General features: G+C 33.2%; 1 protein-coding gene across 5 annotated transcripts in view; it reads left to right on the top strand.

Annotated features, from left to right (window-relative positions):
- Positions 1–15,939, top strand: part of ERBB4 (erb-b2 receptor tyrosine kinase 4) — a 1,129,074-nt gene that overhangs the window by 826,735 nt on the left and 286,400 nt on the right. The gene's annotated exons all lie outside the window — the stretch shown is intronic.

Below are 15,939 nucleotides of genomic sequence, written 5' to 3'. Positions count from 1 at the left end.
AGATTTATCCTTTCATTGAGCCTAGATTGTTTCCTTGGTTTTATACATTTCTGAAACCTGACAGAAAGCTTGCTTTTTTTTTCTCTCTACTTAAGCTTCTTATCCCACAATACTATATTTGTGTTTGTACATGCCCCAGACAAAGTAGATTATTAATGGAAGTAAAATAGAAACTTTTTCAACACTAACTTAACAAATATTTCCCTACGTCAGGGTTATACTCTCCTTTTCTTTCACTTACTTCAAAAAACAAAACAAAATGAAAATAAAACAATAATATCTCTACCTTTTAAAGGTAAGATTTAGGTATGAAGACAAAAACAAAAAACAAAAAAAAACTAAGAAAAAAATAAAAGAATGAGAGAAAAACATTCTTTTTCTTTAACTCATTTAATCATTTCACAAATCCCTTCTTTTACCTTTTGTAAACCTGAATAAAAAGCAAATGGGAAAAGAAGATGTGGAAAGAAATTAAATGTGAAAAAGCAAGATAGGAAAAATTTATGTAATTGTTCCATATCTCTTTAAGACTTCTAAAATTTTGAAAAAAACAAAAGAAGATTAATAATAATAATAATAATAATAAATTAAAAATCTAACATTTTCTTCAACTTTCAGTGTTAGGTCTCTTGGAGGTTTATCCGTTTTTCAAACCATGAACATATTTTATACTTGACTTTACAGTTTCAGGAAGAAATGAAGCAATTAGAAGAAAGCAGTTTTGTGGTGCTATAATTTAATATTAAGCATATAATTTTTCATTTTTAACGTCTTAGAATAAACAATTTTTGCATGAAATCCATTTATCAAAATTTGGGTTTTGGTCTCATAGTACATTGGATCCTGCATTTTCAGAAATGTAATTATCCTATAGACTTGACTTCAGATGTGCTGCTGATGTTTACACTGAGCCTTCAATGGCTACCCACATGTGATTAAGGCCATTTTATCATCTATAGTATTATCTGCAAATAGGAAAACAAATATTTGCTTCATTTTAAATGTACTTAAATATTGCTTTTTTAGACATTCTCTCAATATACCACACACAAGACATATATGAGCACACACACACATTCATTACAAGACATATGGATACACAGACATACAGCATAAGGTGTGTATTCATATGCTCACACAACACATACACATGTACACAACCCTCAGACACATACACATGCGTTCACACTCATAAATGCAAACACACACATTCACCATAAATTACTCTCATCTAAATCTGTATATCGGCTTGGTAGCTAAAAAGAAAAATCAGCCTTGATTTTTAACAGTGTTTTTTGGAGTTCAACATGATTTAAAACAGCAATGACAATAAAAGAAAAACCTCACCTCATCTATAAAGTATGACCATAGCTTGAGCAATCTTACTCTTTTAAGTCAAAATTTTCAAAGAAGACATTCAGATGTCTTTATGGTTTGAAGAGACTGAGATTGAGAGAAACTCTAGGACATGAAAAGCTGGAACATTTTCTACCTCCTTTATTTGTATGGTTGTGGTAGGGACAAAACAGTGCTGGTTGGAAGGAGTTTTATAGTAGGTTTATAAAAGTATTTGAAGTTTCTTTCAATAGTTAAGCATAAATTTTTAACACCAGAATGTAAACAGTGAAGAGATAAGTACTACACCAAACCTTCGTAATCTGAGTTACATTTGAACTCAGATATCTCTTTTTTAAAATATTTGCACATATACACTTAAAACCAACATAAAAATGAGAGAAACTATATTCATAATTACCTTTCAAATTGAAATAATTTTATTTTTCTAATTATTATAGTGCTTTTATCATTGTTAGAAAACAAAACAATAGACATATATAAAATAATACATACTTTTTGGTAAATAGGTAAATAGATAATGAAACGTATGTTCATATATAAATTGGATCATACCATATATATTTAAATACTGAGGATCTTCCATGTCAGTGTATAGAGCTCTTCCTTATTCTTTTTTTTTTTTTACTTTTTGTTGGAGTATAGTTGATTTCTAATGTTGTGTTAGTTTCTGCTGTACAGCAAAGTGAATCCATTATACATATACATATATCACTGTTTTTTAGATTCTCTTCCTATATAGGTCATTACAACGTATTGAGTAGAGTTCCCTGTGATATACAGTAGATCCTTATTAGTTATCTATTTTATATATAGTAGTGTCTATATGTCAATCCCAATTTCCCAATTTATCCCTCCCCTGCTCCTTCCCCTCTGGGAACCATAAGTTTGTTTTCTAAATCTGCGATTGTAGAAAATTTCACTTATTGTAAATAAGTTCATTTGTACTATTTTTGTAGATTACATGTATAAGTGATATATTATGATATTTGTCTTTCTCTGCTTGACTTACTTCACTCAGTATGCCTTATTCTTTTAATTAATTTATTCTTTAATAGATCTTTATTGGAGTATAATTGCTTCACAATACCATGTTAGTTTCTGTTGTACAACAAAGTGAATCAGCCATATGCATACGTATGTCCCCATATCCCCTCCCTCTTTAGCCTCCCTCCCATCCTCCATATCCCACCCCTCTAGGTCATCGCAAAGCACTGAGCTGATCTCCCTGTGCTATGCTGCTGCTTCCCACTAGCTAACTATTTTGCATTCAGTAGTGTATATATGTTGCTGCTACTCTCACTTTGCCCCAGCTTCTCCCTCCCACCCTGTGTCCTCAGGTCCACTCTATATGTCTACATCTTTATTCCTCCCCTGCAACTAGTTTCATCAGTACCATTTTTTTTTTAGATACCATATATATGCATTAGGATATAGTATTTGTTTTTCTCTTTCTGACTTCACTCTGTATGACAGACCCTAGGTCCATCCACCTCATTACAAATAACTCAATTTCATTTCTTTTTATAGCTGAGTAATATTCCATTGTATATATGTGCCGTATCTTCTTTATCCATTCATCTGTCCATGAACATTTAGGTTGCTTCCATGTCCTGGCCGTTGTAAATAGAGCTACAGTGAACACTGTGGTACATGACTCTTTCTGAATTATGGTTTTCTCAGGGTATATGCCCAGTAGTGGGATAGCTGGGTCACATGGTAGTTCTATTTTTAGTTTTTTAAGGAACCTCCGTATTGTTTTCCATTGTGGTTGTATCAATTTACAGTCCCACCAACAGGGCAGGAGGGTTCCCTTTTCACCACATCCTTTCCAGCATTTATTGTTTCTAGGTTTTTTGATAGTGGCCATTCTAACCGGTGTGAGGTGATACCTCATTGTAGTTTTGATTTACAGTTCTCTAATAATTAATGATGTTGAGCATATTTTCATGTGCCTCTTGGCCATCTGTATGTCTTTTTTGATGAAATGTCTATTTAGATCTTCCACCCATTTTTTAACTGGATTGTATGTTTTTTTGATATTGAGCTCCATGAGCTGTTTGTATATTTTGGAGATTAATCCTTTGTCTATTGTTTCATCTGCAAATATTTTCTCCCATTCTGAGGGTTGTCTTTTTGTCTTGTTTATGGTTTCCTTTGCTATGCAAAAACTTAGTTTAAGTCCCATTTGTTTATTTTTGTTTTTATTTCCGTTACTCTAGGAGGTGGGTCAAAAAAAGATCTTGCTGTGGTGTATGTCAAAGAGTATTTTTCCTATATTTTCCTCTAAGAGTTTTATAGTGTCTGGTCTTACAGTTAAGTCTTTAATCCATTTGGAGTTTATTCTTGTGTATGGTGTTAGGTAGTATTCTAATTTCATTCTTTTATATGTAGCTGTCCAGTTTTCCCAGCACCACTTATTAAGGAGGCTGTCTTTTTTCCATTGTATGTTCTTACCTCCTTTGTCAAAAATTAGGTGCCTATATGTGCATGGGTTTATCTCTGGGCATTCTGTCCTGTACCATTGATCTATATTTCTGTTTTTGTGCCAGTACCATATTGTCTTGATTACTGTAGCTTTGTGGTATAGTTTGAAGCTGGGGAACCCTATTCCTCCAACTACGTTTTTCTTTCTCAGTATTGCTTTGGCTATTTGGGGACTTTTGTGTTTCCATGCAAATTGTAAAAATTTTATTCTAATTCTGTGAAGAATGCCATTGGTAGTTTGATAGGGATTGCATTGAATCTGTAGATTGCTTTGGATAGTATAGTCATTTTCACAATATTGATTCTTCCAATCCAAGAACATGGTATATTTCTCCATCTGTTTTTGTCATCTTTGATTTCTTTCATCAGTGTTTTATAGTTTTCTGAGTACAAGTCTTTTGCCTCCTTAGGCAGGTTTATTCCTAGGTATTTTATTCTTTTTGTTGCAATAGTATATGGGAGTGTTTCCTTAATTTCTCTTTCTGATTTTTCATTGTTGGTGTAGAGGAATGCAACAGATTTCTGTGCATTAATTTTGTATCCTGCAACCTTACCAAATTCATTGATTAGTTCGAGTAGTTTTCTGGTGGCATCTTTAGGATTTTCTATGTATAGTATCATGTCATCTGCAAAGAGTGACTGTTTAACTTCTTCTTTTCCAATTTGTATTCCTTTTATTTCTTTTTCTTCTCTGAGTGCCATGGCCAGGACTTCCAAAACTGTGTTGAATAAGAGTGGCGAGAGTGGACATCCTTGTCTTCTTCCTGGTCTTAGAGGGAGTGCTTTCAGTTTTTCACCTTTGAGTATGATGCTTGCTGTGGGTTTGTCATATATGGCCTTTATTTTTTTTTATTTATTTTATTTTTTTAATTAAATTTATTTATTTATTTATTTATTTGGCTGTGTTGGGTCTTTGTTGCTGCACCCGGGCTTTCTCTAGTTGTGGCGAGCAGGGGCTACTCTTCATTACATTGTGTGGGCTCCTCATTCCAGTGTCTTCTCTTGTGGGTCATGAGCTCTAGGCGCGCGGGCTTCAGTAGTTGTGGCTCGCAGGCTCTAGAGCACAGGCTCAGTAGTTGTGGCTCATGGGCTTAGTTGCTCCGCAGCATATGGGATCTTCCTGGGCCAGGGCTTGAGCCCGTGTCCCCTGCATTGGCAGACGGATTCTTAACCACTGCACCACCAGGGAAGCCCTATGGCCTTTATTATGTTGAGGTAGGTTCCCTCTCTGCCCATTTTCTGGAAAGTTTTTATCATAAATGGGTGTTGAATTTTGTCGAAAGCTGTTTTTGCATCTATTGAGATGATCATATGGTTTTTATTCCTTAATTTGTTAATGTGATGAATCACATTGATTGATTTGCATATGCTGAAGAATCCTTGCATCCCTGGGATAAATCCCACTTGATCATGATGTATGATCCTTTTAATGTGCTGCTGGATTCTGTTTGCTAGTATTTTGTTGAGGATGTTTGCATCTATGTTCATCAGTGATATTGGTCTCTTATTTTCTTTTTTTGTGATATCTTTTTTCTGGTTTTGGTATCAGGTTGATGGTGGCTTCGTAGAATGAATTTGGGAGTGTTTCTTCCTCTGCAATTTTTTGAAGAATTTGAGAAGAATGGGTGTTAGCTCTTTTCTAAATGTTTGATAGAATTTGCCTGTGAAGCCATCTGGTCCTAGACTTTTGTTTGTTGGAAGATTTTTTTTTTTATGGTTTCAATTTCATTGCTTGTGATAGCTCTGTTAATTTTTTCTAATTCTTTCTGGTTCAGTCTTGGAAAATTTTACCTTTCCAAGAATTTTTCCATTTCTTCGTGGTTGTCCATTTTATTGGCATATAGTTTTTTGTAGTAGTCACTTATAATCCTTTGTATTTCTGCAGTGTCAGTTGTGATTTCTCCTTTTTCATTTCTAATTTTATTGATTTGTGTCATCTCCCTTTTTTTCTTGATGAGTCTGGCTAAGTATTTATCAATTTTGTTTATCTTCTCAAAGAACCAGCTTTTAGTTTTATTGATCTTTGCTATTGTTTTCCTCATTTCTATTTCATTTATTTCTGCTCTGATCTTTATGATTTCTTTGCTTTGACTGACTTTGGGTTATCTTGTTCTTCTTTCTCTAGTGGTTTTAAGTGTAGGGTTAAATTGTTTATTTGAGATTTTTCTTGTTTCTTGTGGTGACATTGAATTGCTATAAATTTCCCACTTAGAACTGCTTTTGCTGCGTCCCATACATATTGTGTCATTGTGTTTTCATTGTCATTTGTTTCTATGTATTTTTTATTTCTTCTTTGATTTCTTCAGTTATCTGTTGGTTATTTAGTAGTGCACTGTTTAGCCTCAATGTATTTGTGTTTTTTTACAGTTTTTATTTTCCTGTAATTGATTTTCAATCTCATAGCATTATGGTCCTAAAAGATGCTTGATACAATTTCAATTAAGGTGTGTATAAAAATATTTGTTGAATAAGTGCCATATTAATGGTAATTTATTTTCTATTTTTCATATCAGTACTGCCATAATGTGAATCTTAGTTCATAAAACATTTTGTACTATGCAATCATTTCCTTGGGCTAAACACTTAAAAGTGGAATTTCTGTGAAATGAGGTTATATATAATAAATTTTGGTATATATTGCTATGTCATCTTTCAAAAATACTAGATTAGTTTACACTTGTCCTAAACAATGTTTGATAGGGAATATTTTCCACTACTCTTTACAACACTTGATATTATCCATGGTTTTAAATTTTGGTGATCAGAAGTATGAAAAAGAGGTCTTTTAAATTTATATTTTTTAGTTGATATTGAGCCTCTTTTTATGTGTTGACTTATCCTTTCTATTTATTTTTTGTATATTACATAGTTATAAGCTGTATCCATTTTTAATTCTGGATTTGAAAGAGCTCATCACGAATTAAATCCATTAAATTTTTGTGTCTTAAATATGTTGTGTATAATTTTCCTTCCATAAGTAATTTTTTAAAATTTTGTCTTTTGATAGACATTTTATGTTTTTATCTAGTTAAATTGATACATCATTCTCTTTTTTATGTTTATGATCTTGGCATAGTCTATCTTTTTTCTTCTAGTACTTTAAAACTATATTGAAATTTTTAATCCATCTAGAAGTTTTGGTACAGCATAATTTTTAAAAATTTTAATTTGGCTAGGATATTGACATAATTTACTGAATAATCCATTTCTTCTCACTGATTTTAGGTGTCTGCAATATTTAGCTAAGTAGAGAAAAGTGCCAGACTCAACCTGTATAGTTTAATTTAATCATCACCACCACCCTGTAAAGTATAATTATCACCATTTTGCAGATGAATATACAGATGTCCAGAAAGTTGAATAATATCCCCAATGTTTGGAAGCCATAGTAATTAAAACAGTATGGTACTGGCATAAAAACAGGCACATAAGCCAGTGGAGCAGAATCAAGAACCCAGAAATAAATCCCCACATAAGTTTAACTAATATTTGATAAGGGAGACAAGAATATTCAATGGGGAGAGGATAGTTCTTCAAAATGATGTTGGGAAAACATGGATATTCACATGCAAAAGAAAGAAAGTGGACCCCTGTCCTATGCCACTAACAAAATAAATGCAAAAGGATAGGGAGGGTGGGAGGGAGATGCAAGAAGGAGGAGATATGGGGATATATGTATCTGTATAGTTGATTCTGTTATAAAGCAGAAAGTAACACACCATTGTAAAGCAATTATACTCCAATAAAGATGTTAAAAAAAAAAAAAGGATTAAGGACTTAAACATAAGACCAAAACCACAATATTCCTAGAAGAAACATTGAAGGTAAGCTCCTTGACATTGGTCTTGGTAATGACTTTATGAATATGACACCAAAAGCAGAGGCAACAAAAGTAAAAATAAGTGGGACTACATTAAGTAAAAATTTTCTGCATAGCAAAACAAAAACAATCAACAAAATGAAAAGCCAACCCACGGAATGGGAGAAAATATTTGCAAATCATATATCTGATAAGGCATTAATACCCAAGTTATATAAGGAACTCATGCAACTCAGTAACAAAACAAACAAACAAACAATCTGGTTAAAAAATGGGCAGAGGTTGCGAATAGACATTTCTCTAAAGAAGACATACAAATGCCATCAGGTACATGAAAAGGTGCTCAACATCACTAATCATCAGGGAAATACAAAATGAAACCACAATTTGATGTCACCTCACATCTGTTAGAATGGCTATTAACAAAAAGAGAAGAGATCTCAAGGGCTGGTGAGGGTATAGAGAAAAGGGACCTCTGGTGCACTGTTGGTGGGAATGTAAACTGAAGCAGCCATGATGGAAAACAGTATGGAAGTTCCTCAAAAAATTGAAAATAGAATTACCATATGATCTAGCAATACCACTTCTCTGCATCCTGATGTTCACTGCAGCATTATTCACAGTAGCCAATATATGGAAACAATGTGTCTGTCAACAGATGAATGGATAAAGAATATGTGTCATATATACACGTGTGTGTGCCCGCATACACACACACTGGAATATTATCCATAAAAAAGAAGAAAATCCTGCCATATGTGGCAACATAGGTGGACCTTCAAGACATTATGCTAAGTGAGTTAAGTTAGACAGAGAATGACACATACTGTATGATATCACTTTCATGTGGAATCTAAACACATCAAACTCATAGAAACAGAGTAAAATGGTTGTTTTCAGGGTCTGAGGAGTGGGGGAAATGGGGTGATGCAGATCAGAGTGTACAAACTTTAAGTTATAGGATGAATAAGTTCTGGGGATCTAAGGTACAGCATAGGAAATATAGTTAACAAAACTCTATCTTATACTTGAACGTTGCTATGAGAGTAGAGGTTTAATGTTTTCACCACCACCACAATAACAAAATGGTAATCACATGAGGTGAAGGATGTATTAACTGAACTTATTGTGATAAACACTTTATAATATATATATGTTTCAAATCACATTGTATACCTTAAATTTAAACAATGTTAGAAGTAACTTTGTCTCAATAAAGTTGGAAAAAATAAAACTTGGCTATAACTGTACAAGCTTTAAGTCTTTTCATATAACAAAGAAAATAATAAGCATAATTAAAAGGCAAAAAAGAAATAGAAAATAAAAGCAAACAAGAGAGCATATCAGCTCACAGAACTGAGAATTGCAAGGGATATTCCTTCAGGCACAGACGAATCTAGGGGTTAAACAACATCACCAGGACTCAGTCATTTGACATTGCCCGATTCTGCTTTCTTCTTAGGCCAGCTCTCTTTCTTCATTAAAAATATTTGGCCTTGGCTTGGAGAATTCACAAAGTTTATAAGTACAGGTAAAATAGCTCTACTTTCTCTCTCCCAGCATCTGTATTGTGGAAAGAGCCCCGGTTGACCCTGCTTGGGTCATATGCCTATCCCTGAACAGTTCACTATTTTCTCTCTGCCACCAACTGTTCAAACATATTTTTAAGTCAGTCCCTTCAAAGCAATTGGAGTGATATTATAAGAATAAGATCCTAACTCTCCTGCTTCAAATCCTTCATCAGTTTTCCACAGCTCTTTGGACAAAGCAGAAAACCCTTTAAATGGTCACTAGGTCCTACATAATCTGGCCATTTTTCACCTCACTAGTTCATCAGATATTACTTTCCCACTCAATGCTCATGTGCAGTTGGTTCTGTGAAAGCACTGATCTTATTCACTGATCAGACTCTCTTGATTAGACTTGTAATCCCCAATTTCCCCTAGCCCTCTTTGCTTAATAATTCCTATTTATCCTTCTCATCTCACATTGTTGTCCCTCTTTCTGTGGACTGACCTAATGCTACCTACATATTAGGTTAGGACAACTGTTATATTTTCTCTCAAAAAAATATATATTATACAATATAAATGATTATTTATCTAATGCTGTCTTCCTAACTGGAATGTAATCCCTACATAGAGACAATATGTATTTTATTTCATATTTCCATCATATCCTCATTTCTTAGCATTGTCCAGTATAAACTAAGTAGTTTCTCAACAAATACTTCTAAAAGTAAACACATGGATATACCTGTATGTTTCCACATTTCTCTTAAGTATGTTTATTGAGGGCTTAGTTAGATAAGTAACCCTGCATTGTATACTACTAATATGATGTCTAATCTTCATCATAACCCAGAAAGGTAGATATTATTATTTACTTTACAGATAAGTAATATGTAAATAATTGCCCAAGGCTGCATGGCTAGTCATAGTGTAAGGATTTGAACCTATGTTGACCTGATCAGAAAAACTGAACTATTACAACTAAATCACATTTTTCAGCCTTTATAAAAAATGATTAATGGTATCTGTCCAAATACATTCCATGTCAAACCCATGCCTCTACATATGGTAACTAATGCAAACAGCATACGTAGGTAGTCTTGTACAATGAAAAAGAAGATATTTTTTCTGCCTTTGTGCTTGTAGACAGGTACTTCATTTCAATATTTTGAGCTAATCCATTTACTTTCACACATGCAGCACAGTAGCAAGATCCATTATTTAAGCTTGCCTCTATTTTAATGAAAGCAAATTAAGTATTCTCTGTAAAGATCAAAATACTAAGCACATTATTATCTCTCCAAATTTTTAATAGACAGGTATAATTCAGATGAGATAAAGAAAAAACAATTTTACAGCTTCCAGAAAAAAAGAGAAATTAAAGGTTGCCTAACAACTACATTGCTAAAGTTTCTTTAGAGAGCTTTAGAATGGTGTTTCAAACTGTAAGCCATTGAATAGGCCCTTCTACTCCTTCCTATGGGACTATCACTCTGGGAGGTCAGAGAGCGGTTGAATTCTTGGTGCTGATTGAAAACTTCTTTTCTCTTAAGAACTTCAAAGAAGTCTTTTCCTTGGCCTTTTGTGGAGACACTTCCCATGTTTTCACTCTGCAGAAAATGATCAACCAGCCTTGAATACCACCATCTAGTCATTTGGAAAGAATGAGAAGAAAGTAATTATTATGGTTTCCTGTTTGTATTATTGCTTTCCTCCAATATATACTGTTTCCCTGATGTAAAACTGCTCTGAAATTGAGCATCTGAATACAGACTAAGGAAGGTAGTAGGCAGCAGAAAAGAAGGTAGGAGTTTGCGTGAAGCCAATACTCTCTTTTTCAACTAATGTCAAAGCAGATAACAGAAAATTAAGGGAGAAGGGACAAGAGTGAGAGGCTTTCACACCTGAAAAAATTAATGTGAGTTGGTGAAATAAATAGATCAAGAAGTTGATGGACTAACATGAAATGGGCAGTACAAGGGTGTACTGATGGCTTGTCAACGTCCTAAAGGAAGAAACTGAAAACAAATGTGAGGGTCTTAGACAGAAATTGATATACAAATAATTTGAGGCATTGATTATATTTTCTACAAGGACAGGAAAGTGATGAATACAAACAGTCAGAGACTCATGATACTGTGCAATATGATTTTGAATATACTCCACTTGCCTTTACAAGTTGCTTTTAATAATATAACTTTTGACTTTTTTTCCCTCTTCAAGGTTTCTTCTGATAATTGTTTATCACATAAGCAAGTATATATAAAAATTGTGTATAAATGTACTAAATGTACATATGAATATGAAGTGCTCTATAAATAACCTTAAAATAGCTGAATGCTTATAAAAATGAGTATTACAACTTAATATTTTAATATCATTGACCTTTTACTCCTTTCTAATTCTTCATCTATTGTGTAAAATTTGATTTTACACATTATATTCAATCAGCTTGATTGAACTCTCTTTCTTACTCCTTACATCTTTATAAATTAATGGGAAGTCATTTATACATCTAAGAATCAGTGATACGAGACCTATGTTAAGATTACATTTCTACTGACATTTATTTTGTACAGTGAGAGAACCCTCTTTCTCTGCATTGTGAATGAATCAGAGGAAAGAACTCTTGCTATTAGTTCAAAATCAGTGTAACAGATAAACTGTCAGCCTTTCTCAAGTAGAACATCAAATCATTCAACTTTTGAAGAGTTTCCGCAAAAGAAGAGAAAAATAGTTACGATATATGATATTTCAATTTAATGATTATTTAAGACATGGAGAGAATCATAATTAAGCAAAGTCCACAAACTTTATGAGTTACCTAGAATAATTAATTATATGAGAACAACAATCCTTTATACAGGAAAATGCTCTGTATAGTCACTATTCCCTCAGATTATCTTTTAATATTACATGTATCTGTTATTTAGAATGATAACTATAAAGTAAATAAGCTAAAACAGAATAAAAGGAGCTATAATTTTCAATAAAGTTTTGTGGGGTTCTTGGAGGCTATTTGGGGGCATTTTTGAGAAATCTTATATGAAAACGTTTGTCTATGAACAAGAAGCAGCAAGTAATTCCACTTTGAATTTTTAAAGTAAATATGGATGGAATAATAGGGAGTGTGTAGTTGTACCATTCTAGAAAATAATTTGGCACTTTCTAAAAACAACTAACTGAAATGCTCTTATCATATGACCCAGCAATTATACTCTTCGGCATTTATTCCAGTCAAAGGAAAATTTACATCACACAAAGACCTGTACACAAATGTTTATAGCAGCTTTATTTGTAATAGCCCCAAACTGGAAACAGCCAATCATCCTTCCATGGTGAATAGTTAAACTGTGGTTACCCATACCATAAAATACTACTAGTAATAAAAAGAAAGAAACTAATAATACACACAACAACCTAAGTCAATCTCCAGAGATGTATTCTGAATGGAAAAATACCAATCTCAAAAACGTTATTATAGACTGTATTATCTCAGTTATATAACATTTACAAAATGACACCAGATTACAAAAATGGAGAACAGATTTGTGGTTGCAGAAAGAGAGGGTGGGTGGATAAGGCAGAGGTGAAGGTAGTAGGAAGTGGGTATGAATTGAAAAGTGCAACATTAGGAATACTTGTGTGATGGAAACCTCCTGTATCCTGACAGCATCAATGTCAACATCCTGGTTGTGTTATTGTCCTATAGTTTTGCAAGATCTTACCCTTAGGGGAAACTGGATAAGGAAACATGGATCTCCCTGTATATCTAAAAATAAAAAGTTTGATTAAAAAAATGTATACTGCAAACACAAATGATATCACTAAAATAACAACTTAAAATTTTATGTAGTTTATAAGCCAAAAAAATAAAAAGAGATAAAATGAAATCATAAAAAATTTGGTTTTCCAAAATATGTCATGAAAAGAGGAAAATGGGAAGAGGACAGATTGGACAAACAAATAGTAAGATCAATGATTTTAACCAAAATTGTCATAATAAATGTAAGTGGTTAAATACCCTAATTAAAGGCAGAGATTGTCAGATTAGATTAAAAAAGCAATACCCAACTATATGCTGCCTACAAGACACAAACCTCAACTATCAAAACCCATATAGATTAAAGGTGAGGAAATATACCTGGAGAGATAAATAGATCAACACAAGAGTGGAGAAGGAGAACTATGAATAAACCTACAGGTATGTGGACAACTGATTTAAAAAAATATGCAAAAGCAATTTACTGGCAAAAGGATTGTGTTTTCAACAAATGGTCCTGGAAAAATTGGATATCTACATGCAAAAAAAAAAAAAAAAAAAAAAGAATAGATACCTAGTACCTGTGTTGGTGAATTTTATGTGTCAACTTTACTGGGTCATGGGGTGCCCAGGTATTTGGTTAAACATTACTTGTGAATATGTCTGCAGGGTATTTCTGGATGAGATTAGCATTGGAATTGGTAGACTGAGTGAAGCAAAGTGGATAGGCATCATCTAATTCATTGAAGGCCTGAATAGAACATATTCACTCTCTCTGCCTGTCTCCTGAACTGGCACATCAATCTACTTCTGCCCTTGGACTGGGACTTAAACCATCTGTGCTCTTGGTCCTTAGGCCTTTGGACTCAGATTAAACTGTACCATGGACTTTCCTGGGTCTTCAGTTTGTAGATGGCAGACAAGGGAATTCCCAGCTTCTATAATTGTGAGCCAATTCTTTATAACAAATTATATAAAATATGTAGATATAGATATAGATAAAAAATATCCTATTTATTCTGTTTTTCTGGAGAACCCTGACTAATACAGTGTAATATACAAGCTAACTTAAAATAGACCATAGACCATATGAACCAAAACTCATAATGCTTCTAAAAGATAACAGCAGACAAAACTTTTGTTACCTTGTGGTTAGACAAAAATTTCTTAGATATCATGCCCAAAGCACAATTTATAAAAGATAAAATTGATAAATTGGACTTCACCAAAATTAAAAACTTCTACTTTTCAAAAGACAGTGTTAAAGGAACAAAAAGGCAAGGCTAAGACAAGGAAACAGTACTTAGAGAATCTGTAAAGAACTCTCAATGCTTAATAGTAAGAAAAAAATCAATCCAATATAAAATGGGCAGAAGATTTGGTGGCACTTCACCAAACAAGATATATGGATAACAAATAAACACATTAAAAAATGTTCAACGTCTTTAATCATTTAAATGCAAATCAAATCCACAATGAGATACTGCTACATAATTAAAAGGTTAAAATTAAACAGGCTGACCATACCTAGTATTGATAAAGATATGAGGAAACTTCAGCTCCTGAGTTGAGTTCATTGCTGTTGGGAATGTAAAATGGTACAACTACTTTGAAAAACAATTTGACAGTTTCTTAAAAAGTTAACCCTATACTTACCATATTATCCAGCCATTGCTGTCCAAAGGAAATGAAAGTGTACATCCATACAAAGACTTGTAAATGGATGTTCACTGTAACTTAATTTTTAATAGCCCCAAATGGGAAACAGTCTGAATGTCTAGCAATAGGTGATTGGTTTAAAAAATGTGGCATATCCATGCAATGGAATATTCTCAGTAATAAAAATGCATGAATATTGATACACACAGCAACATGTATAAATCTCAAAATAATTATGCAGAGTTAAAGAAACTACATAAAAAGAGAGTACATACTGTATATTTCTACTTACATAAAATTCTAGGGAATGTAAACTAATGGGTATTGAGTCACAGAAAGCCGGCCAATGGCTGTCTGAGGGGAATGGGCCGGGGGAAGGGATTACATAGGTCATGTGGAATCATTTGGAGGTAATGGATACATTCATTGCCTGGATTGAATACATATAACTCATGATTTCAGGCATCTGTCAAAACATCAAATTGTATACTTTATGTATGAGCAGTATATGTCATGTATACTTCAGTAAAACTATTAAGCACACACACACACATGCACACATACACACAAGGTTTCTCTCTTAAACTATATTGGAAGACATTATTCAATTAAGTAGTCATCAATTGAAAAGATATCTTGATAGGTCTACGTCTGCCTTGAGAAAGAATTTTATACAGTTTAACATAAGGTCCTCCTTAAGGCTCCAGAATGTAGGAGAAAGAATACATGAATTGGGAGATTTTGTTTCCCTGTTTTAAAACTAATCAGCATCACGGATGCTGGTAATTCACTTTCTCAGGCATTTGTTAGAGAAGGTAACTTTCACAGATATGGTCCCCTCTTTAAATTACAATCGCATAGTTAATGCTATTCCATCCCATCTCACAAATGCTCTTATCGTAACAATTTGCATCCCTTAATAAATACAGTTGGTAACTAATGGGAAGAAAAACAGTATTTTGATGTTTTTATCTTCTGGGAACTTATTAATATTTTATGAAAACCACATATAATTGGGTTTCAGATGTCTCAAATCACTTTTCAGACACCCAGAATAACATTTGAAGTCTTTATAAAGACTTTTTATAAAGGCCCTTCTTACTCAATAGTTATCCCTTCACTAAAATTATGTTTTTCAGTATAAATAATAATACACTGATTAAGTATTATTTGATATGAAAGGGAACAGAAATGGTAAACCTTAAGTGGCAGTTTTAAAATGTGGCCTCAAATTCTTTGGCACTTCTCCCATCAACAAAAAATATAGAGATAGACTAAAGACCTTTGTTACTACTGTAATCTCTATACCTCCTCATAAATAACCACCACACTTTGTTTAAAAT

The sequence above is a fragment of the Physeter macrocephalus genome, chromosome 2 (assembly GCF_002837175.3).
Source record: "Physeter macrocephalus isolate SW-GA chromosome 2, ASM283717v5, whole genome shotgun sequence".
NCBI lineage: Eukaryota > Metazoa > Chordata > Mammalia > Artiodactyla > Physeteridae > Physeter > Physeter macrocephalus.
This window is presented reverse-complemented; position numbering and strand designations above follow the sequence as displayed.